This window comes from Catharus ustulatus, chromosome 3, assembly GCF_009819885.2.
Source record: "Catharus ustulatus isolate bCatUst1 chromosome 3, bCatUst1.pri.v2, whole genome shotgun sequence".
In the NCBI taxonomy this organism is placed as follows: domain Eukaryota; kingdom Metazoa; phylum Chordata; class Aves; order Passeriformes; family Turdidae; genus Catharus; species Catharus ustulatus.
The window spans coordinates 54,203,880-54,228,835 of record NC_046223.1 but is presented as its reverse complement, the minus strand read 5'-3'; the positions used below and the strand labels follow the sequence as shown (position 1 = coordinate 54,228,835).

The window sequence follows — 24,956 nt, the reverse complement described above, 5'->3', positions numbered from 1 at the left end:
TATTGAATGGTTCAGTCGTCAAATCCTTATCTCCCCAATGTAGAGAGACAGAGGTGTTGTGTGAGACTGTATCAGAGACCTTAAAGAAGTCAAGATAATGACATCAGTTTCTCTTTCCTTATCCACCAGTGGAATCACTGTAGAATAATATATAGAATAAATCTGTCATGTTTTCATGATTAACATTATTTGGTCCCTTCAAGTAAAGTGGCATACATATGATGTGGACAGACCACTGAGACTACTGTTGTTTCTCATCACCATATTCTACAAATACCTTAAAGGAATTTTGATAAAAAATAGATCTTAAAGTATTTTTGGTTATTACCTTGGAATAGGGTTGTACACAGACAAGGCTATTGCTATCAAGTGCTAGTTTCTTATTTCAAGAAAATTCGGTTTTGGGTGCTCAGGCAATAGCTTTCTTTAGTTTTAGGGTTTGTTTTACTTTAGAATTTTGACATAAATTCTGTAATTTACTGTTAACTATCCTACCAATGTATCTAGCTTAGACTGTATCAAAGGTAGTGTTAATTTGAGATTTAACTTCAAGTGTACTTATTTCCACAAGTAAAAATGTTGATTTTTGTGTTAAATATCTAAAATAAGCAGAAGTCCCACCACCATCATCCATTGTTACTCATCTTAGATTTCTTCAGGGATGCTTGAATTCAAGGGGAGGTATCAGAGTCCTGCTTCCAAATAGAGAAAAATCAATATGTAGTCTCAGAAGCCTGTGCTTCTGTAATATTTTAATTTTGTTTTTCAGTTATAATCAATATTACCTGTTTTGCCAATACTAGTAGTATTGGCAGAGAGAAAGGCCTAAGACATTGATGGGCAGACAGACTGAGAATAGTATGAACTATATTTATGTTTCTGACATCAGTGACCTTGTTTATCTAATGTTGTATGATATGGTGACTAAATGCACCATACTGTCCCATCCTCAGTGAGCAAATATTTTCTAATACTGCCCCTTGTTTCAAAAATCATAGAAGTTTCAAATAAAAATTTACTAATGCAAGGTGTTGTCTTACTGTCTGTTTGGAAATCTCATAGTCTCTTTATTTTTCATGAACAATATTCCTACATTATACATTAATGTATATTCTAAATTGAATGCTTCTGGGCCAGTAAGATAATTAATCATCTTTGTACTTCAAACACAGTATATTTAAAACTATCATGAAGTTTTGTGGTAACAGGACATATCTACACTCTTTAATACTTACTTAGATGGGTATACGTAGTTACCACTGTAACCATGATTACTGTTCCATCCTTCACCTGTTTTCTATATTTTATCTGTATTGAAAGGCAACATGTTTTTACTACTGGAAAAAGCAAAAGCCGCTCCTGCCAGATCCTAATTTTTCCGCCATATCTCATTTTTATCCCACAGATACCACCTTCACTGCCCATCTGTCACATTACCACATCTGTACTTATTCTCTTCAAGATTTTGCTGGGTTCTTTAATGTTTGAAGAAATCAGGCTTTTGAAAAATCTGTTGCCTTCCAGAAAAAAAGTTGCACAAACCAACCTTGTTCTAGGTCTCCCGTGTGAGAACTGGCAGAACCAACAGCTAGTTGTAAAAAAAATCCAAGGCAAGCTGAAAAATGGACAGTGCCAAAAATGTCACTTTCCAAATGGTGTAAAATATCTTTTTTTATGCGAACAAAGGGTTTTGACTGCTCCATGTTCAAATAAGCCCTTCATCTTTTAATTGAGTAGAGATTTGGCTTACAACTGCTTAATGAGTATTGACTGAGTCTGTAGCATCCTTTTCCTGGAGGTTTATGTGAAAGGAACATTAGCTGGAATGTTGTAGGAAGGTGCTAGAGAAATGGAGTCCTAGGACCCTTCCAAAATGCCTGGCCACTGTGATTAACCCATTCTGTCTTCCAACAGGCAGATGGCATATGGGAACTTAACTTTCCAAAGATAGCTGAAAGTTGCAGGATCAGCCTGATGCTTCCCACATATTTGAGTAGTTTCTGCTTTACAATTGCTGTTCAAACACAGAAATGCACGGTATATGCCGCAGTTTCCTTTTTCCCAATCAAGGTTTTAACAGACCTTTTGAGGATTATGAATGCAACCCTGAAAGTTAGTCTCACAGTATTTATTTTGAGCTTCAGATCCTGATCTCCCTTCTATGTTTAATTTGATTAATGGTTCATAGGGCCATCCAGAGTTCTCCACAGAGGTTTATGGCTTTAATTAAATCCACAGAGACAGCTGCTCCAGCCAACCTCTGCCTCTTTTATCTGGACAAGGAGGAAGAGAACAGAACTTTAACCCTGCTTTCCACACAAACTCTTGTTTTCTTGCATCCATTGGGCAGCCAGTGGCTGCTGGTGTGGCTTAGAGCAGATGCACTCAAAGGTGCCAGAGAGCTATTCTGACAACTGCCAGGCAGCTGCCTGCCACCACAGGCTCAGCATTTCCTGGGACAGCTCTTGCTTAGCAGGGGCTTTCCTTCAGCCAGGAGAGATTTCCTCTTTGGGATTTGGACACTGTTTTTTGTTGACCTCACCTGTCACACTGGAGAGAATGTTCAAAGTATGTGTTAGCATCCTTGCCTTGTGCCTTTCCTAACTTAGGAGATGTGCTCCAGCTGGACAGGGACATGCAGCTGTAAGGGGATGAGGCCCTGTGCCTCAGTGGTACTCGATACAACCTCCAGGAGAGGGCTGGAGAGAGGGGGTAGGAGCAGGGAGGGTGGAATGGGGAGTCTGTCTCTTTGATAGATATCAGAGTGAAAGGAGAGGAAAGCCCTCCCTTCTCACCAAGGCTTGTGTATGGTAAAAGGGGGATCCTGGGCTCTGAGCTGTGAAATTGTCTGATCCATCAGTGACTAACTTCAGAATGTGTGGCAGGAATAATAAAAGGCTTATAAGCTTTTTAAAGGCTCCTCATGGGGAGGGAATCATACTACTTCTGAATGGGTGAGGGGCTTCCTGTGTTTCATGCAAAATGTCAAGGTTGTATTTTCCCATGGAATGTGCAGACTTGTTATAAAGTATATTTATGTGCTTCACCAGTTCTTGGTAATGTAGTATTGAACACAGTTATACCTCTCCTATTTTTCACAGCACTTATGATATTTAAAGAGCTCCTACAGTTGAGAGCACTAAGGAGTTTGAGTGTTTTGATTCCTGTATCTTCTGTAGGAAGTGGCTGATTTTATTCCAGGGCATTGCATTTTGGGGGCACCAGTGATAGATCCAGGAATGTCAGGAGAAAAGACAGACTGCTGCTCAGTGTCTGCAGGAAATTGGTGAGGAAAATCAGCTAGAGGGCACCAATATTTCTTCTTAGGACTGTTAAATTAGGCCATGTGGACTGGCAGCATATGGATGCATGAGAGAAACATGAGGGCTTTACGAAACAGTTCTGCTAAAAATAATTTTTTGTTGTTATTTTTAATAATGTTCTCACAAATGAAGAAAGTGAGGTAGAAGTTCATAGCCTGAGACAATTCCTTCTCCTGCTTTACAGGGTAAACATTATAAATTCTTGAGTGTTTGTTTGGCTAGGTAATGCTTTCCAAAAGTATGTCAATGAAATAGGCATCAGAGCCATAAAATATTTTCCTATATTTAGATTCTAAATGTGCAATAAAAAGTCAGTAATCTTTAGATTCCTAAGCACTCAAATTGCTTTCAAAAGGGGGGGGGGGGGTTGGATGTTAAAATCAAATATTTAAAAAGGTAAATATTTCAGTATTTCCCAAAATGCACAGTCAGTGTTTCATGCTCAGCAGTGCTGGTAGGCTCAGCTACAGCCTAGTAAGTTTTGTTTCTGTCTGGGCATAAGAAAGATCCTGAAACTGTTGAAGAGGGCAGGAGTATTGTAGGATTATCAGTTGATTGGTTAATTTAGAGGATTATGTTTTTAATGCCAAAAAATCCAGCTGCACAGAATTGCAGAATAATTTAGGCTCAAAGGGATTTCTGGGGATCCTCTTTCTAGCCCCTGCTCAAGGCGGGTGCATGATACGTGGTTTTGCATGTTGCAAAACTTACCTTTACATGATTTTGATTTGTGCTAGAAAGATTAACTGTTTGGGTATTTTTCTTTTTGTGCAGTACAGAGGCAAATACCAAAGAAGGATAAAAAATAAGGCAAAAGTTGGTCCAGGTAGTATTTAAGCAGCACCAAAAAATCCCATACCATTTTGCATATATTGTTTTGGGTTTCTTTTATGATTAAAAAACATTGCTCTAGGGTAGCACAAGGGGCTTAGCTTAAACATTTATGAATTAATTTCAAGTGGTTCTTTTTATTGCTGGCTAATATGCAGGAGCAATTGGTAAATATTGACAGCAAAGGCTATACAGCATTTGTTTAGCCAGTGGTTCTGTTTAGACTTAATCGCTATAATGCAGTGTTGAAATTTACAAAACAGCTTGTAATTGCAGTAGCTTATTTAAACCAGCTATTTGTGGTTATGTCTGCTGAGGAAACTTAAACTTCAATGTTCCCCAGCCATCTAATAGCAGCAAATTGACTGCGGGTCTCTTGAAGGAATATCTAAATGTAGGCTGTTGAATAATCCCTTTGGGGGCCCTGTAACTATTTTTGTGCCTGGATATGCGTCATCAGTGGGTATTTTCTCTGGTGACTAGCTTACATCAGTAGGTCTCCTTCCATACGCTCTATCAGTGAGTGACTTATGATTGATGGGAGTCACGGCTGCTGTTTAGCTTTTATCTGTGACCTCAAATAATGGACAACAGGAATTTCCAGGCTGTTAAATTCCTTGAATGACTGAAGACACGGGATGGCTGTGCTGATAAACGCAGGTAGTGCCCAGATGCCGGGTGTTCGCCGGGGGCTGGGGCGGGCAGGAAGGAGAGGGGGGTTCCTGGGCTGCGGGGCGGTGAATCCGGCGCCGACGCGGAGCCGCGAGTTGCGCGGCCGCGGACGTCGGGAAGCGGCCGCGCCGAGGGATGGGGATCGCCAGGGAGGAGGATGAGGATCGTGATGCTCCAACTCTCCCGGCTCTCCTGCCATCCGTGCCCGCCGCTGGCACTGGCGTTTCCATGTGTTTAGCCGGCTGATCGTTAGGGCAGTTTGTCTCTTTGGAGCAAGGGAGACGCGGAGTTTGCGGCTCTGTGGAGGGGAGCGCTGTGGAATTTTCGGCTGCAGTCTGGTTGGTTTTTAACCCTTCTTGTTGCCATCAGCAGCGAGTGGATTTATCGGCATGCTTCACCCAGGTGCTGCCTGGGCTAAATCTGAAGGTGCAGTAGGCTGCGTGGTCTTAAGGTTAAGTTGCACCTTGCCACAATGACCCACTGAGCGTGCAGTCGCAGTTCATTTCCTGGTGTTCAGCACTTCATTTTAAGGAAATAAGGGCTGCAGATACTGAGTTATCTCCTCTTTCTACATCCACTCAACCTTTCTGTCTGACGTGCGAAATGGGGCTGCAAGACAGCTACAAGATTTTCTGTGTTACCTGTGATGAATGTAGCAGCTTGAGTCAGCCCTACGGCGTGGCACTTTGTCATTTCTTCTTCTTTCCCTCCTGTTCTTCCTGTCTCAATCCCTTTGATAAAGCTATGATAGGAAACAGGAGATCAGCTCTCTGTGAACTTGTGCACAGAATTCTCCTCAAGCCCTTCTCGTGGTAACCAGGGAGTGAAAATGACAGATATAGATGCTCCCAGTGTGATTGAGGATTTAAAAAAAAAATAAATACTTAATGCTGTTTATCACACGGCATTGTTTGGCTGAGGGAGGATAGCAACTGGATCCAAATTCCTTCTCACCACTTCTTCCTGTTGGCAGGTGGCCTTCCGCACAGGCTGGGCTTGCAAACTCTCACGCGGGTCTTACTTATTTGAGTGCCCGCCGTTGTTCTTCATTCAGGTGACAGCAGATTGGGTTTTGTGCAAGATTTTGAGACTTGAAAAGTTTCAGAGGGAAAACGGGAGCTTTGTTTGAACTTGCCTGTGTGTTCCCTCCTCCGCATGTACTAGCCCAGAGGTTGTAGTTAATGAATGAAACCAGGCTTCCTGCAGAAAGCCAGTTAACCCGTGTGTGCCTTTGCTGACACAGCGCTCACAGGTGCGTGCTGCTGTCCAGGGATGCCCTCACTCTGAGCAGTATGGGCTAGGTGTCCCTTCCTGCTCCCTTCAGACAGGTGCCTGCTCCAACACATGCACTGGGTCTGAAGTAAGTTTCCTCATCTGCTCTGACTAATTGAGTGCTGGTTAAGAATTGCGTTTGGCAGAAGCAGTAGGAAGAGGTTTGGAAAATCAAGGGGTGGGAGAAGGGAATGGAAAGGTCTTCATTGAACTGTGATTTATGAGTATAGTCTTCCTTTATTTATTTATTTGTTTATTTATTTATGTGGGGTTTTTTTGCCCAACCACTTCAGTAAGATTTTGGGTTTTGTGACAAACTGGTTATGTAATTCAAAAGCCGCAAAAGATTGAGCACAAAAATGTTTGTTGAATTTTGACTCATTTGCATTAAAAATCAGTGGATTTTCCTAGGGTGTGCTTTGAAAGTGTAAAGCTTGCTAGCTGGTTGATGCTACTATATGTGTCATTTACCTCAGCTTTCTAGGAAACAGAATGCCTGGCTACACAGTAATATCTTTTGGCTACTATTGACCTCATTTGCCCCCATTTTTAGGAGTATCATGTTTTAGGGTAGTGATAGTATTTTAGGGTAGCTTTCATTTACAGTATTTGTGTGAAAGCTCAGCATTACCACCTTTCCAGAAAGACTCTGTAGACCTTCAGAATATTTCCAGAAAGGGTTGCTGTTTTCTAAGAAAAAGTGTTGGCAAATTGCCTGCAGTTTCCTGATGCTTGGCACTGAGGCCAAGGCAGAGGGATGAAATCCAAACTGGCATGTGGCAGGGTGTGTAGGTACCTCCCTGTGTGCTGTGACAGAGATGTTGCAGCAGGGACAAACTTAATTTAGTTGCTGACCCTGCAGTGAAATCACGCCCTGTAGATGCCTGGGTCTGTATGCCTACACCCTGTTGCCTTCAGTGACTAAGTGTAGGCACCAAGTTCTACTGGCACAACTTGACTTAAGGAATGATGACCGCAGTAGCTAAAGCCTTGTTTTTTCAGAAAAGCCTTCACTTATTCAATGGCCACCTTTAAAATGTTGGAAGTTACTCTACACAGTGGCTAACCAGATGTTCATCTGTTTAGTTAAAATAATAGGTGTTGTGAGCAAGGGATACTGCACATTCACCAAAAGTCAGAGGATTTACAGCTGCATCTTGTAATATCTCCATCGGCAAATCTCTCCCTCCTCCAGCGAAGCGTGTTAGTATTTCAGTGTGCAACTAGTTCCCAGTGGGCACAGGACTGTAATTACCATACCTGGGAGGCGAAAACGGAGACTGAATCTGACACAGGAATATTGGGGCTTCTTTCTGAAATCTGTTTAAAGATTAAATGCAATTCTTTTCCACCTTTCCCACCTGTTACATCTATGACAGTACATTCTGTACAGCTGCTGTACAGAGTTGAGGGTCATGCACAGAGTTGTTGAGGGTCATGAATTGGTATTTAACAGTCTTGTATCATTTTTACACAAAGTACTCTCAGCGCTTTAATACTCTTGAGAGTAAAAAGGTGCTCTGGGATAGAAAGAAGAAAAAAAATATCAAAAAACTCACCTTGCCATGGCCCACCATTTTGACAACCCTATTTTGTTTGAAGACTGACTGTATGAAGCAGGCAGTGCTGCTCATTTATTATGAAATCATAAACACAAGTAAATATATGTTATTAGTGTGAGCTGGCTATACGTTGTAAAAATACTCTGAAATATGAGGCAAAGTAGTGATTTGACATTTTCAGGGGACATGGTATATTTTGTTTTATTTCATTCAAAATAATCTATTATAGTCATAAATACTTGATCTCTCAAGGTGATCTTTGTATTTCCATAAAGTCCAGTTGAAATCAGTGAACCAGTTCCCAGATGCTTGGAAACTGCAGTTTTGGTCAGCATGTGTAGCAATAGCTTGTATAGTTTCATTGTTTTGGGTTTTGTTCCTTCGGGTATCGTGGAAGAAATAAAGGTTAGCCATCACTTCATTTAGGAATTACTCTTCTGTAGGGAAAAATAAGAAATTATAAACATTTCTCATATTTGTAGTGATCAAAATAACAAAAGTGAAGAGGAAGAAAAATAATGCAATGAAATAATAGAAGAAAAATACAGTGTAAAGAAAAGTTTGCACAGTGAAAAAAGTGACTTCATTTTTTTGAATATAATTTTTTAAATCCACTTGATCCAGTGAATGAAGAGCCTTCCATCTTTTTGATGCCACTGTGTACGGAAATGTGGGTGAATGGGGTCAGATACACTTCAGCTCTTCCTGTGTGTTCTGTGCCTGATAACCTTGGTCCTGAGACCTTCAGTCATCAGCTCAGTCCTTCCTGCAAGTGGCCAGTGACTTCCATAAAATTGTTGGAGATCCAGGACTAGGTTGTCAGTACCTTCATAGATTTATAAATGTTACCCTGGCATCAAACAGTTAATTTGAATGAAATCCGTATGTTTGTTGGCTCATGGGGAAGAAGAGAGAAGAAATATACTGCAGGTAAAGGCTGTGTACTGCAGCAGATAGAAAGGTTTATGTCAGTAGTCTGGCACCAACTCCTGTAAACTGTGGCAAAGTCTTTTCTTGTTCTCCTGTCTTGTTTCCTGTATCTACATGGAGCAGCAGTTCTCACAGCGATTTTTGCTCTTGGCAGTATTTCTCTTTAGTGCCACAAAGTGAGCATTTTTCCTGCAGGACCTCAAACAGCTCAACAAGTGGTGAGCTGCCAGTGACTCAGCCCAGCGTCCCTGTCCATCTGCTTTCAGCCACCAGCACTCCTTACCAGCTGCCTGTTCTCAGACAAAAAGCCAGGCGTGAATCCTGAGGCAGGAGCAGGTGACAGACAGGGTTATCCTGGATAAAGGGGTCCTGTACTCCAAGGAGACAGTGAGGGAAGAAGTTTCCTTCTAACCCAAGCTACATTTTTTCTGAGTCACGTCCTGGCCTTTTGCACATCCTGGCTTGGAAACTTGCTGTAAAGGAGGCAAGAAAGAGACACCACACACTGGCATCCCCAGGAGCCTTGATAATGTCAGGACACCTGACTGTATGGTGGCACTTCAAAAGTGGCACTGTCATGAAGGATTTACATGGTACTGCAATAGCTAATAACACAAGGGCAGTACAAGGTACTTATTCAAGATTGCTGAGGAGTTTGCCAAGTGTCTGTAGTTTCATGACATGACTTTGCCCCTCTGCAAACAGGCCTGAGGAATTTTCCAAAAACTCAAGCAGTGTTTCTCAAGTACAATTGCCAGTTGCTACCCTGCTAGTTAAAAATAATAACCACTAAGTTAAAAAATTCAATTCCTAACCAGGTAGTCATTTTGTTTTCACAAACTTATTCCAACATCCTCTTTTCTTCTTGTACACTTATTTATCTTTTTGGGTTGTGAAGTGAATGAATGGCTGGGGATTGCTCTGTGTGCTGCTTGGGACCATCTTTGTCAGGAACAGAGGAGATACAAAGTCAGTCCATGAGGTCATGACATCTTCTCACCCTTGCCTGGGAAGTAGGATAACATTCTGCAGTGTGAAACTCCTTTCTCTCCTTCAAGGAATTCTATTTATTTATGCAAAGGTCAGCCAGATATCATAATCTGTAAGTCTGCAATTTGAGAATGAAAAAGGGATTATTGCAACTAAGAAAGAGAAAACTCATTAAACCCCCTTTCATTAATATGCAGGAAAAAGTGAGAGTAACCAAATTTCCTCAGTCTAACCAAATCATGGAGCATCACACTGACTAAAGAAAATAGGAGCTTTTTGAGGCTGCTTTGCTGTTAGCTCTCCATCCTCCATAAAGCTCAGTGCAGTGCATTGGTGAAATACAGCCTGTCTTTAGAAGCGAGGTAGTGATTTTCCACCCTCTTGACTCTTGACTCAGGTCTCATGCAAGCAGAAGCTTGCTGCTGGTTACAGAGGGAGCAAGGCTGCAAATCAGAAGGTCAGTTGCCCTTTTTATTTAGCATTTTATACCTTGATTGCTATTAAATTAGATATCGCAGTGGTATCAGTAGAAGGGAATAACTGACTCAAAGAGGTATAAAGTAGTAAAATGATGCAAATGAGCAAAAAGAGTATTAGTTTAACTGCTAGGAAAAAAATCTATGGTGAAGGTCTTTTCTTTTGATAGAAACTAGAGGAGCTGATTAGTTTGAGCTACTCAAAAGTGAACTGGACAAAATGCTGAAAAATATACTGCATAGATTTTTTCTTAGATATAATATGATCCAATAGACTTTGGTTGGTTATTTCCTTTTTGATCTGTTTTCTGGGCTTCTAAGATCACTTTTTAAAAATGGTAATTTTCTTGCCTATCTCACGGCAAACCTTTGTGAAATTTTTTGTCAGTTTTACCACAGAGGGAAGCATTTGCAGTAATCCAGCATGGTGGTATATTGAAGACTCCAAACAGGTTTCTCATGGCCATATCTTGCCATTGCTCCATTGTAAAATTCTCAGAATACTTGATGGGAGTTTTGCATTGAATTGTAAGGTATTTATATCCAGCTGCTCCTTAGAGACCCAAGTCATATCCATGCTCTATTCCCATGGTAGCCTTCTTCCAGTTCTTTAAAGATACAATTTGGTTTTACAGGAAATAATAGTCATGCCTACCACACTGTAACTAAAATATTCAGACACATGAATCTTTTTCTTGACTTCCTATAAAAATGTCATTTGTAGCTTTATTTTGTTTGTTCTGGTTTGACTATAGTATAAACAAAAGTTTGTTAAAACATTAGCTCTAAGTTACAGTTCTTTTTTGAGACTGCCAGGTCTTACAAAAAATATTACTGAAACTGCAGGGCAAAACCACATATTAACAGAAAAATGAATAACGAGTCTGTTTTCATATGGATTTTTAAAGAAGTACAGCTTGTAGTTGAACTAAATGTACTATTTCCTCCACTTCAGTCAGGAAGCCCTCATAGGCTTTTGACAGTGCCGCCAAAAAATTAATGCTTCAGCTGTTTAACAGATATCAAAAGTCAGTTTGACAATTATAATCTCTTCCAGGAATTCCCTTTCCCAATTTCCCTCCCTATAAAAACAGATAACAAGATGCTTATATAGTAGAAATGGAAAGTCAGAGCTATTTTACGAAGCGTTGTGCATTCCTTCCAGCCTTAGGAGATGAGGCATGACATCTCCACGACAGGGTAGGAAATGCAGGCACTCTGTTGTGTAAGTAGCATTTGCTTCAAGGATTAGCTGCTTGCCAAGATAGCACAGATTTAAATGTTTCCTAAGCCATTTCTGAGTTTTTATGTAACATGGCAGTGACAGCAGAGCTATGGAGATGGCTGGGTAGGCACTCAAAGCAGAGACCAAGGAAAGACAAAACCAAAGGAAGCAGAGAAATATGCTGCATGTGCCAGCATCAGCTGACACAGCAGAGCTGAAGACTAGGGAAAGCAGCACCAGCCAGGCTTCTCTTGAATATCTGTCCTCACTTTTAACATGCAATAAGATGAGACAAACTGAAAGGAGACGCCGCTTGAACTTTTGTTCTGAAGCATCTTGAGAAGGCACTGAAACACAGACTTAAAGGTCAGAAGTGTTCCCTTTTCTGGAACAAATTCCCAGGACAGCTGTTAATACTACTCCATCTTTTAGGGCTAATCTTTAATAGTATTCAGCAATATCTATTAAGAAATATATAGTATTACTGTGGCTGTGGCTTGTTCTTCTCTAATGACAGAAAGGAGATTCTGTGTTAGGAGGAGTGAAATAATTAAAGGGGTTGCCAATAAAAAAGCCACTGTGTTTGCAGAGGATGCCCTTGTATTCAGCAAATGCCAATTAGAGAAATGTCACTTTATGTGTACAATGGGTTATTACTGCACAAACAGTTGTACAATTACGCGCTGGGTCAGAAGGGCAGGTTACCTTCACCTCACAGCCATTATTTTAGAGCAAACACAAATAACAGGCACACAGAAATGTGACAGTAAAGTAATGGCTCTTTGAAAATGCAGGCTAAAGAAAAAAGAGTCCATGTTACAAGCCTTGGCATTGTGGAAGGTAATTTGTACCATTTCTGCGCTATGTGGATTAGAAACTTTGTCTTTATCTAATGGAGAAACACACACTTCCTTCCATCACTTGAAATACAGTTTATATATTGTTGTGGTGCTTGGAAATATGAAGAGACTATGCAGAGTATGCATTTCTTTCAGTTACCTTTTTTGATACTGAAATATTTGTAGTCCACATGCCCTTGTAAATGAGTTTGTGCACTTCCTTCTGTTGTGCTACCAATGGTCTGATGTCACCATCATCTGATGCACTCTGCTCTCAGCTCTTGTGTGGCTCTGACTGACTTTAGTAAATGGAATAAAGGGCAGTTCTGCAAGTGACCTTCTGCAAGACATGTCCTTGGGTGCTTATTACTTGCACTTCTTTGTAGGTGTTCTACTTGGTATTTTATTTTGCATATTTTGCTTGAAGCTTTATTGAATCAATCTAAATAGGCAGAATGAGCTGGGGATGCTGTTGCCGTCCTGGGTGCACACGGGATAGCTGTGCTGTATGTGGATTCATAAGTTTTGCTCTAAGGCTATCAGGTTTGCCTTCTTTTCTAATGTGTTTGCCATCTGTGCTTGTTCTGGCTTCTCTCTGGGTCATAAGGAAGAGCACAGTTCAGCAGGGATTGGGTTACCATCAGTGGCCTGAACCTTTGTGCTCGCTTGACCTCATACCTCTAGGAAGCTCAGCTGGCAAACATAGCACAGACCTTTGTGGCAACACCCTCTGGGAGCGTGGGCAGCCACTAAGGTTATCCTGCTTCCATATATGCCGAGGTATTTTCATTGACATGCTCTTTTCATGGATTTGAAATCACTGTGGCTTTAAAGCACCAGCTTTCCCTAAAGCGAAAGTGCCGTGCTCTCCCGAGGACCTGCTCGAACCCAGCATCTGCTGGGGCAGGACGGGGTGGCAGAAGTTAAATGGAGAGCGTTAGTTTGAAAAATGTTATGAGGTCACCATCCTTTTAAATTGGTTTACACAGATGGCTCTCTGGTTTGTTGCTTTGTCCTTGCTTAATAGTAACTGTTTATGGAAAAACGAATTGCTTTGCAGAAGGAGGTCCAAAAGCTCATGCTGTTGTTTCCCTCGCTGGAGATCTTCATGTTTTTATGGGCATACAAAGATTTGGCCTGGAATGGAGATTGATTAGGAAGCATAGTGAATAATTAACTGTTTGACTTATTCCTAAGCTCTGTAGTCACCGAGTTAGAAATGATTTCCCAAACTGCAGCAGATGAGAGAAGGTTATTCCTGGTTTCACAGTGTCCATATTGTTAGGGCTTTGTGCTATGTGTACTCTGACATCAGCTGATACCTACGCAAGCTGGGTCCAGCTTCTCATCCAAACCACTTCCTGGGGTTTTCTTGGGTAACGGCAGTGATTCAGAAAACACCACAGTGCCTCAGAAAGCCGTTTTTTACACATTGCACCCAGGCTGTGTGACCATGAAGAAACTAAGTTCTTAGGAGAGAGTTTTGTTCTTAAAAAAACCCCACTTTTTTGTTGTTTGTTCTGCATTCAAATTTAGATGTACATTGCTTGGCTTGTGTCCTACTGACCTGTTCACAGACTCACTTTCTGTTTTGTGGAAGATGTAGGATCATGATGTGCATGAGGCAGAAGCCTGAGGCCAGACTCCAGGCAGAGATGCTGATTTTGCATCCAAAATTGTTCCTACCTAAAAAATAATTCTAAAAAAAACCCAACCAAGTAATAGACAGGAATAATTTTTTTTAAAACTAGTCAAATCTAAATAATGGTGCTCTGCACTTTTGCAGGACTGTCTACCTAAGAAGCTGAGAGTGAGTTAGGAACATTGATGAAGCCTCTATTCTGTGAGGTGGGTATGTGTTTTTTATTACGATTTTGAAAAGCATAAAAAATTCAAACCATTTGCTGGAGTCCAGCAACAGAACTATTTAAGAGCTGGTAATAGAGTCCAGAAATTTTCTGCATGGCACGTGCTCCGATCAGCTATTACATGTTAGGTCTTTTGCCCTTCTCTGAAGGAAGTGATGAGTTTTTGCATTCTGTTAGAGTTTCAAGTGGCTCTTTTGATTTTTGATTTCTGACTAATGGAATAAGTGACTCTCACAGATACTTTTGCTCCTCTGCTCTTGTGGTGGCCTTAGATCAAAGTTTGGGGAGATAAGAGTCTGTAATGGGGGAGCCAGTGGATATCAAACATGTCCACTGGATTCAGGCCAAACATCATCTGGGGCTCAGAAATGTACTGTACGTTTCATTACTTTTCCATTTTTTAGCATTCCGTCATGGTCAGATGCACCAGCAATCTTTTAATAAATTCCCTTCCATATTCAGACTTGCAGCTCGGGTTTGCAGGCCCATTGGGGCTGGATTATTTGAATAAATCTGAGAAGTGAAACTGAACATTTGTAGGTGCAGCAATTACAGGCAGCCAATCTAGTGAATCTTGTAATTTTGATAACCTTCATTATTACAATATGCTGCATGCAAAACCATCAGCTCTCCTTACCTTCTGTGTGAGCAGCTCGGATGTGGACCCTCAATGCTTCCTTGTGCCAAGGCTGGTTTCCCACCCCCATTCCTGGAGAGCTTGTCTTGGGCAGTGACCTGGAGAATCTCTCTCTTGGGTTCTTGGTTATTTGCACCACTTTCCCTATTGACATTGTGAGGTAAACCCCGTTGAGTGGGATTCTGTCTCCTGCTTCATGGCATTGGGATCCCGGATTTGCTGTCGGGAAAGAAATAAGTCGGGATTGGAATTTTCTTTAAACTGGTGTTCATTTTTAAAAGCCTATTTTGGGATAAATTACTCTGACAGTAAGTACCAAAATAGGTATAGATAAAATATGAATTTATGCATGCCAGCATTTCTCTCCTTTGCATCTATTCACAAATACATACCAAAAATTGACTCTAGCTCCATATGGCTCCCAATTTCTTCCCTCTCCCAACTGTCAACTTCTCCTCACCTGGATGAATAAAAGGGGAGCAGAGTACTGGGCCATGAACCAAAGGTGGGTGTAGCAGAAAAGTTACATTGAATATATTTTCTCTGGGATGTCACTGTGGCTCCTCTAGTGCCTCCCAGTTTGGATGGAAAATGCATTTAAAAGGTGATGTAGTTTGGTGCCAATCTTAGTTTTACACTCTGCAAAAAGGAATGAAAATACTCAGAGGGTGAATTATTTCTGTTCTAGTTTACTTTCTGGGCAGCAGTGGTTGTGTAAAAGCTATTATTGTACGGTATTTTTTCAGTGTTTTAATGTTTTCAGTACACATTATGGCTATCAATTAAAATCACGAATTTTTTAATCTGAAATTTTCACTTGACTGAAGTAGAGAGGGAATCCAAGTGGACTTCTGTTGCTGAGGTGTTTTGTAAGGGAGGAGAAATGGCCACAGCTGATTTGGAGGTTTTTTCCAAGATTGCTTTCTGCTACTTCCTTTAGAAACCAAACATGAGCTTTCTGTCCTGTTAGAACATTAAGTTTTGTTGTCAAATTCAGAGCAGTTACATCAAGTTTTAAAGATATCTAGAAGAATAAAAAGACAAAGAAACAGCTAAGGAGGAACAGAAGACAAAAGTGGTTGAAAGAAAATTTAGATGGCAGAAGATTCTGAAATGGTTTACCTCTCCTCTAACAGGGAAAAAACCTGGACAACTCATAAGCAGTAAGACATCTTATTTCATGACATTTTAAATGTTGCTTCAGGTTTATTTTGCATATTTTTATATCATGAAGGTATTTCAACTCATAGGTCTTGTTAAATTGTAATTCTCTGAGTAGCACAATACTGTCAAGCTGCTAGTATTGACGTATCTTGTTATATCACAAGGCCTATTATTTTCATTTATCTTCGTTTAAACCAGGGACAAAATTTCTATATTTTATTGAACTTTTAATTTTTATAAAATCAGTAGTTTTTTTCTTTCAGGAAACCCCAGTATGAAAAGTTTGGATGAGATACAGTTTTAGAATTTTTTTTCAATTCTTGCTCTTCAGTTTCCCTTTTTAAAATAAGTAAAACGTGCCTTCTTTTATTGTCGATAAGCTCCACAAATCCCTAGAATTACATATTTATGGAAGCATAGGATTTCAACACAGATAGGACTGACTTTCCGTTTCTGTGAGAATGTTTACAGTTGAATGGTCTCAAGAATAAAACTGAAACTTTCTTACGTGTATGTTTTGTGAATGTAAAACTTGCACACACTCTGAGCTGTGAACCAAAAGCTTCAGATTGAGCCAGCAGAGAGGAAGGAATTTGTCTGCTATAGAGCAAAAGGAAGTATTTGCTGTGTTATTGAAGCACATGGCCTTTTGCCATCTTTGATAAAGTATTTAAGGGTTGTGCACCCAAAGTCTGCTGCCCTCTGACCCATCATTCATCACTGGCTGTAGATGAGGTAGATGAGATGCAGCTCCATAGGAGAGCCATTGTTTCAGCCCTGCACAGTTCCTCAGAGAACGGAAGCTGCAGACAAAGCGGCTCCCTGTGATTCACCGTGCTGCTCAGCCTCCTGGTGTTTTTTCTTGTACCTGTACCTTTGCAGGTCCTGCTCTGTGCTGGCCAAGGTGGACAGGCAGGCACAGGATGAAGCTGTGGGACTGATCCGCTTTCCAGTCAGCTCCACTGGGCACAAATGAGATGAGCGTCTGGGATTTTTTTTTTTTTCTGTATTGAAAAGGAAAAGCAGATACAATTATCACAGCATTTGCCTTGGCAATGCATTCAAATTTATTCCCCTTTTGACTATTCAACACTGTTGATAGATGATGCTTAAAATGTGGAATTGCCCATAATTTTTCTAGCACACTGTGAATTGCCCAGTCTTTTTTTTTTCCCTCTCTGTAAGCAGTTCTGGTTACAGAAATGCCAGAATCCCCAGTAAGTATGCTAAGAATGTAGAGTTATACTTTGTACTGCTGAATTAACAGACAGGAATAGTCACACCAAACCAGATTCAGCTCCCAGATGGGAAAGTGTCTCCTCTAGCCCAAATTTTAATGACTTTTTTTACATGAGAAATTTTCAGCAATGTGGCATACTGTGTGATTTAAAACAAATGCTATCTCTGTTGGTGATAGGTAACTTGTAGAAAATGCAGCTTTCTTTGTAATGAAAAACCAGGGCTTGGAAATGTCTGGACATTTCAGTAGGCTAACTAAATAGGTTAAATTTTCTTTTATTATCTTAAGCTACTTAAATTTAAAATGATAATTTTTAGTTTAGCAAATTTTTTTTGAGCACTAGTTTGAAGGATCTGATTCTTACTTGATTTGTTGTATTTGCAATCCTCTTAGCATTTACATTCCTGCAAGTGACAGGGGAATGAGTCCTAGGTGGTGTAATAACAATATCAGAAGAGTTAACTTGGATTGTTGTAGGATGTGGTGCAAAATATTCTCAGACATTTCTGCCTCCTGAGTAGGAAGGGTCTGTTCATGAGATGATAGAATCCATGGTCTTTGGCAGTTTGCCTGTGCCAGCTGGAATATTGTAGGAGATTTTGCTCCCCTGCAAATTTTAACAATGGCTGTGTTATGATGAAGTGATGCAGAAGTTTTATGATTTGTTTAAAGGAAGAGAAAAGGTCTTCCACTTCTTGTGAATGCTTTACCCAAGAGACTCTGCAGTATGCATCCTGACTTGTCCTTGGAACTCCTTTATGTTTCTGCCATGAAGTGAAGTGAGATGTGCAAATACTGGAAGGAAAAGTTAAAAGAGGTGTACGTGGGCATTTGTACAGAAATATATAGTTCTCTCTAGTTGTACCAGACACTTTAAATACCTCCCAGTCACTGCAGCTGCTCAGCCACTGAGGAGATACTTTAGATGTCATTACTTTGTGCTGTTCTCCAGTTCATGGTATTTCTAATTTTGAGTGCACTGTATTACCCTATTCCTGTTTATAAATCTTTTAAGTGTGCACATTAAAAAAGTAATTAAATTGTCATTATAATTTATAGTATGCCTGAAGTCAATCACCTAATTAAATGGAAAAAGCAGAGAGGTAGTAGGTTCATAAGCATTTATTAAGTACTACAGTATTAATTATGCAGGACTTTTGAACCAAGCAAAAGAGGAAGGAATGGAAACACCAATCTAAAAAGGTTTTCCATTGCTGGCCTTCTCAATTTAATAATGTGAGATACCCCCCAACCCCCAGTTGGCAGGACAACACTAATGCTTTCTTTTTGTTAATTTTTAATGAAATTATGATGGGGGTTTTTTATGACAATCACTTGCAGCATTTTCCTGTAATATTTTTGAAAGCATAATTTGTCCCCATGCAGGAGCCTATAAATACATGAGTAGAATTGAAGATACATTTAGAGTTATGGTTTGAGGTGGATTGTGCAGGAGCAGACTCTTGGTCGTCACTCCTCAGCATCTCAGGCAGGGACTGAAGCCTGTTCCAGTGGCTTAGGGGCCACTGGAGGCAGGGGCTAAGCCCAAAAGGGCAGGCTGTGAGTGGCACTAGGAGAGGGCAGGGATATGGAGGGACAGCGTGGACATGACAAGGTTTGCACTTTATTTCAAACCATTCTCTCGTCTCCAGCTGCAAATCTGTGTCACTTGTCTGAGAGTGGATGCATGAAATGCTGGCTCACCGTGTCGGTCTGGGGTCAGGAGGAGGCTCTGTAAGGTGGCAAACTGTGGGCTGGAGCCTATGAAATGGAAGTGCATTATATTAGTGAGCTTGTGAAATGGGGCTGTCTCACTGTATCTGCTTTGTACTTTGCTGCATCAGATGAACTGCCTGGAGCAGGCAGATGAACTAGATGGAGCAGAAGCCCAAAAGTTAAAATTTCTTCTCTTTTGCTAGTTTGTTAAAAAATTAAAAACTCTGGTAAGACACATGCTGAAATAAACTTGCCTGCATTCCATGTTGTTTCCAGAATTTTCATTTCATCCTCAGTGACCTTTACACCTGAACATTAATCATTGAAACCTCTCTTTTAGATAGCACGGGGGTCTAATCCATCATCCCAGGCCCTGAGCCCCGGCTACACTGAAGCAGACTGCAGGCTTTAGGGGAGAGAGACTGAGCAGGCAGAGGCAGCTGCTGCGAGCATTGCAGCACTCCATGATCTCCTGCTGATCCATCGGCCTGCAATGAACAAAGCTCAGCTGGTTCTTGGGAATAGCAACGCAGGCAAACCAGTAACAAACCAGGACAAGCCCCAGGAAGGGGTCTGACAGAATATCTACAGTATGCTTTGCAACTCAGTTGGATATTGATGGTAAGGGATACAGTAGAATCCTTGGAAAGGAACACCTATGCTTTTTTACTGCAACAACTTGTAGCAACAAAAGCTGGCTTACTAGAGAGGGAGCCTTTAAAAAACCTTTAGATCACAGGTCTTTAAAAGAAAAGATGACTAAGAAACTCGTTACTGTATAAATGGACAGGAAGTAGTAGGAAGCTTACCTACTTGCCCTGTCATTATCAATTTAACACATTTGGAACCTAACTGCACAGGTATCAGTTTATCTTGCAGTATATTAAATAGGAAGTCATTGGCAAAACCTAATCACAACATAAGGGCAGCATCTGAAAGTTGGACCTGACTTATCTGAAAACTGAAGAGCCAGGTCAATAGCTCTTTTTCTGAAAGAAATTGAGACTATGTGACTGGAATATAAATCCCTGCTGAAGACCCATTTCTTTTCACAGTTTTTAATAGGCTGAACTGAACTGACAGCAAAAATGACCAAAAAAAAGGCTAGACTAAACTATCAAGAAAATTTACTTTGTATATATATCTTATATGTTTTATACAAAAAACATTGCGTCTGTTTGGCCACAAGCACTGCAGGATTGTGTACCATCTTCTTCAGTACAAGGATGAAGAGGATTGTACACTAAGGCCAGGTCCAGTAGCTGAGGTTGCAGCATCCCTTTTCCTTGTCCCACACACCGCCTGAATTACAGGCTTGTGTGTCTTGATGGAGGGAGACCTGTGGCTACTGCTCTTAACCTGCTTATTACTGTAATTAATGTTTCAAACAGATATAACTGGGATTCCCTTTGCAACAAAGTGTTTTACCTTATATGGAGAAAATTAAATTATTGACAGCTCTTCATCTCAGAACTCATAATAACCCTATAATGAGCACAGTCATTATCCTTCAGGTTAGCACTGCAGCAGTATTATGTAAGGAATGTAACTTGACAGTTTTCTGGGGGAAATAATTATGTATATGCTATATATCATTCATATATATATGTATTTCAAAGGTAGTGGCTTAACCAAGGTCTCAGATGACATAGTACAAGTTGGGTTATATAATTTATTTTATGGTCAATAAGCCTGTCTTCTGAGCTGCATGTTGGAAAACATAATGCTTGTCTGTTTGTATCAGACTTTACAGCTCTCTCTCTAATATAGAAGTTGCTTGTGCCATGCTATTGTAATCTGTTTTCAGCTTCTTATGCTGGCACTAGGCAATGGCATTCCCAGCAGTGGTGTCCTCTCTTTTTTGAAACAGTGAACAACTAGGAAACCCAAACCTGCCATGTATTGATTCTGAAAACAAGTTGGATGAGTCTTATATTGCAGCCCTTTGAAGTAGCAGTGGAGCAGAGCCGTTCAGATACACTCTGCCAATCTTTGTGTCTAAACAGAGGAAAATAAGTGTGTCTTTAGGACTTTAGGCATGTATTTTCACTGGGAAAATGGATTTGTTTTATTTTACAGCAAATAATTGATTTTAAGTCCCAGATATCTGGATACAGTGATACGCAAATGAATGCTGTATTTTAAATCCACAGTTGTCGAAATTGCATTTTCTCAGGTGTCCAAGCCAGCACAGGTGTTCTGTCACGGAGAACTTGACCGCCGCAGTGTGTGGGCTGCTCAGTCATCACTCAGAGGGATCTGTGTTAGGCATTGGCAGAGTTGGGACAGGTGGGTGTGTGGTGAACGTGTCTTGCAAACACAGTGTGTGACTACAGGCAGCTCAGCCAAAGACTTTCTCCAGCTTCTCTCCTACTCCTGCCCCTCCTCTATCACATATATCAGGTGAAGGGTGTTACTTAAAAATCAAAGTATATGGGCCATGATTGCAGACCAGGCATATCAGAAGTAGCTTTAAGTTCCTGCTACTGGAATTTAGTGTGGCCTCAACAGCCTCCAGATGTTCTGTGTAAATGTTCAGGTAATCTTGGTGCTGATGTGGCTTCATTCTAAGCAACCGCTAATGGAGGTGACATAAGTTTATGGAGGGAGGTAACACTCTTGGTTTGTGTTTGGGTGGAAGTTCTCTGGAATTGCATGGCACGTCCTGGAGAAGAGTGGTATTAAATTCCAGCTATTTAATTAATGTGAGTATTGATCTTCTATGTGAGATTTTCTTGAGGTATCTCTTGGGAGAACAATACTAAATTTGAAAGAACAAATACAACTAGAAAGCAGTGAGTTGTGCAGTAACATATTTTTAACTTTTCAAGCCTCATAAATTAAATTCTTAACTAGACTTGGTTCAAATATTTTAAATCCTCTTCAGTCCACAAAATCAAAGAACCAAAGGGCAACCTCAATTCACAGGACTCTTCAGGATGATGGAAAACCCCAAAGTCAAGCTGAAAGTGTGTTTGAGAGAAGAACTCTAGGTATGTTGGGTGTGGGGAGAGCCTAAGTGGGAGCTTTAGGTGCGCATATGTATGTGCAAGGACTGGAATGAACAGGGCTAGATATTTTCATATGTTGCTGGAGAGAAATTGGGAGGGAAATACTGTGGTTAAACTACAGCAGGGAGTACTTTGCTCTAGACTGTTCGATATTGGAAAGGGGTTACTACCATGCAACATTTAGGTCAGTGGAGCAAACTGCCATGGGAGGGTGTGGAGTCAGTCACAGCTAGACTAGATAAGTGACTATTATAGGTGACCTAGGATGACCCATTTAGAGGTGGCTTCCATCCCAAGTGTTTCTGTGATTTTTGTTCTCTTCAGGTTCAGCTTTTCTCAGACTGACTTGTTTTTCCAGTTGGTATATGAATTATTACAGCCCCATTGACAAAAAAGCCCTCTGCACTAAGGACAGCATTTAAGATAAAAATATGACCAATAGTGCATTGCATTTATTGCAGATATAAAATGCCAGATAATTATTACCTAAATTCAATCGTTTGTTCATGTTTATGCATAATCTCTGGAAATTGGTGTCAAAATAAAATATCTTGTACATACTTAGGCTGTACTTAAAATATTTTGTTTTCTTCCTTGGAATTATATTTTCTTTCAACAGGAATGTCTCTGTATTTTAAAAATAGGAAATTTATAAAATTTTAGACAGTGATCTCTGGGAGGTGAGGTACAATCTGTGTCCCCATGACCACATGAGCTACATCTCTCCTGCTACAAATGTCTGTCATGGTGCAGGTTCCTAGGGTTGGGTTTAGAGGACCTACAGATCAATAAGCTGGTGCACGTGTGTATTTGTGTGTGTGTGCCTACCCTTAAGTAACAGGGTGGTAGTCTTACTCAACAGTGACTGTAGTCAGTGGAATTTTTAATTGAAGACATGTTTCCTCTGTGCCAGGTTATGTTTTCTTTCATGACACTAGATTGTTCAAAAGCAGACTCTATTGTTAAGTAATCAAAATTGGTGCATGAGCAAAGATTCACTTGCATCCACAGAAGCAACATGATGTACAGCTAGTCATGCCTGGCAGGGGAGAGCATTTCTCTTTGGTCTCAGTCCAGGTTCCATTGACTTTACGATATTTGGATCAAGTTTTCTAATCATGTTGCTGTGATGATTTGCAAACCCACTGAGGAGTTCATTGCTCATTGCCAGGACTAGTTGTAATGAAATGGTATGAAAAGCATTGGAACATAGGTGCCAAAACCTGCATCAGTAGTTCAAGTTAAGAATTTCTTTGACTTGTCAGAATGAAAGAAATGGAGTAGCCCCAGAAAAGTTAATTCTGACTCCATTCACTTATCCTCTTTTAATCACATTTGGAACTGCTGTAGGATTGCTGTATTAGTAAGCAATCCTTAGAGAAATGGTGAGCAGTGTCATGTCCTAAGGTCATGCAAGGTTCATCAGACTCTGCCTGGAGCCTCTTCCTGGGTTCTCATTATTCTGCTTGTCTCCCATAAAGTAGTCCTGACAGAAAAAAAATAGCTTCTTTCCTTTTAGTGCTTGCTATTCTGTCATGTAAGCAGTTTATGGTGGTCACAAAGGTTCTAGAACAGTACAATAATGGTTTGGGACATAACTGACTACATTTTAATGTATCTGTTGTAACTGCCTGGATCAGAATTGACGGTATTAGTTTCTAGAAATGCTCAAGTGGGAATTTGAATAATTCTTTGGAGATGTAAAATTCAGTAGGGATCTGTTTTGTCTTTTTTTCCCCCTACCTTATCACTATTCTTAGCCATTCATTGTATCTGAATTTCTGAGTGAAGACTATGGTTTGTTGTGTCTTTTATTCTTCATGAGAAGCCTTTAGTTTGATTTCTTATATTTCTTAAAAGTGGCATAATGTTTTCCTGGTAGAAATATTTTTGTGGGCCTTATGTGTTGATTCTTTTATCCAAAGGCATTTTTAAGTCCCGTGCACTTTTCTTGTCTCCTTTCCTAGGGCAGTTTTTCCTTGGTTAGAGCTTCTGCAGCCAGAGCGGCCTCTCACCATTTTTCTGGTTTTACTAATTTTTGAGCAGAAACCCTAACATAAAATCAAACCTTGAGGCTTTAAGGGTACGAGTCTTGGTGATATTGCCACCTTATACTCTTTAGTCTTTTGCTTGCAGCTGCACCAAAGCTCAGCTGAATGCAGCAAAGAAAGCTAAGGTAGCCTAAAGACCTGTTTCTCCATTTCTCTGTTTCCTGGGGCAACCAGGCCTTGAAGATACCATATGTTAATATGAAACATCGTCAGAAACCAGGTTTAGCTAATTTCTGCCAGTCTCTTTAAGTCAGCCAGTTTCTTTCTGCCATTTAGTATTATGGTATCTGCTTGAGCTGGCACCTAGCTTTTGGAACACAGGCATCAAATTTAATGGAGGTTCTGCTCCCCTGCATTATCATTTGTGTTTCTTTTCTTTTCTTTTCTTTTCTTTTCTTTTCTTTTCTTTTCTTTTCTTTTCTTTTCTTTTCTTTTCTTTTCTTTTCTTTTCTTTTCTTTTCTTTTCTTTTCTTTTCTTTTCTTTTCTTTTCTTTTCTTTTCTTTTCTTTTCTTTTCTTTTCTTTTCTAATGTTGCTTTTTAATGAGTTTTCTGGGCATAGTAAAAAAAAGACAATTTAGAGAGGGATTGGTTTAGTACACTATTTGGAGTCTGTATTTTATTCTTTCTTGTCTTGACTGTCACAATAGGATATTCAAGGGGGATACTTTGTCTACAACAACATTAATGAACTCTGAAAATTCAGGATAAAACCTGTTTGTCTGCTCTGAAGAAATGAGTATTCTGTCAAGAACCACATCATAGATAATTTTTATTTAGGGCTTTAAGTTCAGTAGCATGTCTATAAGCTTATTTCTTCGGCTATTACTTTAGTGATGAAGCAAATTAAACTTTCCACCTCGTTTTTTCTATAACTCTTTATCTGTACTTCAGCTCTCAGACAATGGACAGGAATTGCAAGAGACTGCACAGGTTAAAGGTGACCCTCTCCCCATATCATCATTGCTTACAGCCTGGGCATTACTACCCCACCACCCTTCTTGTCAGAAGAGCTGTGGAAGTGCTCTGCTTCTTACGCCGGGCAAAGCCATCTGGGCTGGCTTTGGTTGAAGGTCAGTGGAGGGCTCACACTGAATGAGGTAGAAATGTGAGCCTTCAGCCAGCAGGGAACAAGTAGGGACAGAAGGACC

At 40.3% G+C, this 24,956-nt stretch overlaps 1 protein-coding gene across 4 annotated transcripts in view; it reads left to right on the top strand.

The window, feature by feature from the left end:
- HIVEP2 (HIVEP zinc finger 2) overlaps positions 1-24,956 on the top strand; it is a 133,356-nt gene that overhangs the window by 45,859 nt on the left and 62,541 nt on the right. Inside the window, exons 1-2 of one of the 4 annotated variants that reach the window (XM_033054499.1) lie at positions 4,639-4,814; positions 13,907-13,968. The exons of 1 other annotated variant lie outside the window; for it this stretch is intronic. The gene's annotated coding sequence lies outside the window, so the exon portion shown is untranslated. Of the gene's footprint in view, positions 1-4,638; positions 4,815-13,906; positions 13,969-24,956 lie in introns of those variants that run through there. 2 more of the 4 variants (XM_033054498.1, XM_033054501.1) reach the window with 2 other exon arrangements.